A 1,616-nucleotide genomic window follows, 5' to 3' on the forward strand; every position below is an offset into this window, starting at 1 on the left:
AGAGAGAGAGAGAGACAGACAGACAAGATAGATAGATAGATAGATAGATAGATAGATAGATAGATAGATGGATAGATAGATAGATAGATAAGATAGATAGATGGACAGATAGATAGATAGATATGATGGGCTTCTTTCACTTTCTGTCTACCAAATCCACTCACAAGACTGGTTGACCTGAGCTATAGCATAAGAAACTTACCCAAGGTGCCACCGAGTTGGACTGAAGCTGAAACCATGCAAACTTCTTAACCACACCAAAACCTTTAAACGCTGTTAATAATATCAGAGGTTTCATAGAGATTTACCGTTGGAATTGGTGAACGAGGCTACAGAATCCTAGAGAATCTAAAACTAGACCAAATATAATGTAGGCTCCAAATATTTTTGGTTAGTACTTTGTGAATTGTTCACAAAACTGTACACTTTGTTCAGTTAGTCTTGTGATTTTCAAACAATAGAATATTATCAACAATAAATTGATAAACCGTAAGATGGTTGGCAGTTTTTTGAAACTGTATTCTGCTTGCAACATTTGATTCTTGAGATGATGCAGAAGTTCACATAGGTAGTACTGAAGGTGCAATATTAGGAGAGAACATCTTTGTAACTTCTTTGACCTTGAAGAATTATCTATTAGCTTTCACTTTACATTAAAAAATAAACAATTTAAACCCAGGAACAAAATCAAAGAAAAAAACTATCTATAATATTATTCTGCTATGGTATGGCTACATTAGTAACATCATCATCATTATCATCATTTAATGTCCATTTCCCATGCTGGCATGGGTTGGACGATTTAACAGAGACTGACCAGCTAAAGGGCTGTTCAGGCTCCCTGTCTGTTTTGGTATGGTTTCTATGGCTGGATGCCCTTCCTAACACCAACCACTTTATAGAGTGTACTGGGTGCTTTTATGCAGCACCAGTATGGGTGCTTTTTATGTGGCACCAGCACTTGCAAGCTCGCAAGATTAGGGATGCTCAGTCAGAGAGTGTTGCAAGAAATGAACCTGTATGCAAAGACATCCACACTTTTACTTAGCTTTACATGTCTTTCCAAACACAACTAACAGCCAGGAGTCTCAGTCCCCTGTCATTCCCCTTTGTGAGTACCAATGTTTGTAGACCCTTTCTCACTGCTTCATCCCATGTCTTCCTGGGTCTACCCCTTCCACATGTTCTCCCTACAATTAGAGATCGACACCTCTTGATACAACTGTCCCTCATTTCAACAAAATCTTAATACACTGCATTACATCCTTATTTCCATATCAGAAAAATTCATGAGGCTTGTTTTGAACCCACAAACAGTGTGAATAAAATACAGTTGCTGCACCACTGAGCCATGAATTCTAAAAAAAAATGTATCAGTAATATAGGTGCTGGAATAACTACAAGGTTAAAAAGTTAGCTTCATAGCCTTGTAGTAATAGGTTCAGTCCCACAATGTAACCCTTGGGCCAAGAGTCTTCAACTATAGCCTTAAGTTAATGCCTTGAGTAAAAGTTGGTACATAGAACCGATATAGAAGCTTGTAATGTGTGTGTGTGTGTGTGTGTGTGTGTGTGTGTGTGTGAGAGAGTGTGTGTGTGTGTGTGTGTGTTTTATGC

General features: G+C 38.1%; 1 protein-coding gene across 4 annotated transcripts in view; it reads right to left on the minus strand.

The window, feature by feature from the left end:
- The window catches only part of LOC106881469 (protein O-mannosyl-transferase TMTC4), a 119,142-nt gene that overhangs the window by 49,578 nt on the left and 67,948 nt on the right, over window positions 1–1,616 (minus strand). The window lies entirely within an intron of this gene.

The sequence above is a fragment of the Octopus bimaculoides genome, chromosome 4 (assembly GCF_001194135.2).
Source record: "Octopus bimaculoides isolate UCB-OBI-ISO-001 chromosome 4, ASM119413v2, whole genome shotgun sequence".
Classification (NCBI taxonomy): domain Eukaryota; kingdom Metazoa; phylum Mollusca; class Cephalopoda; order Octopoda; family Octopodidae; genus Octopus; species Octopus bimaculoides.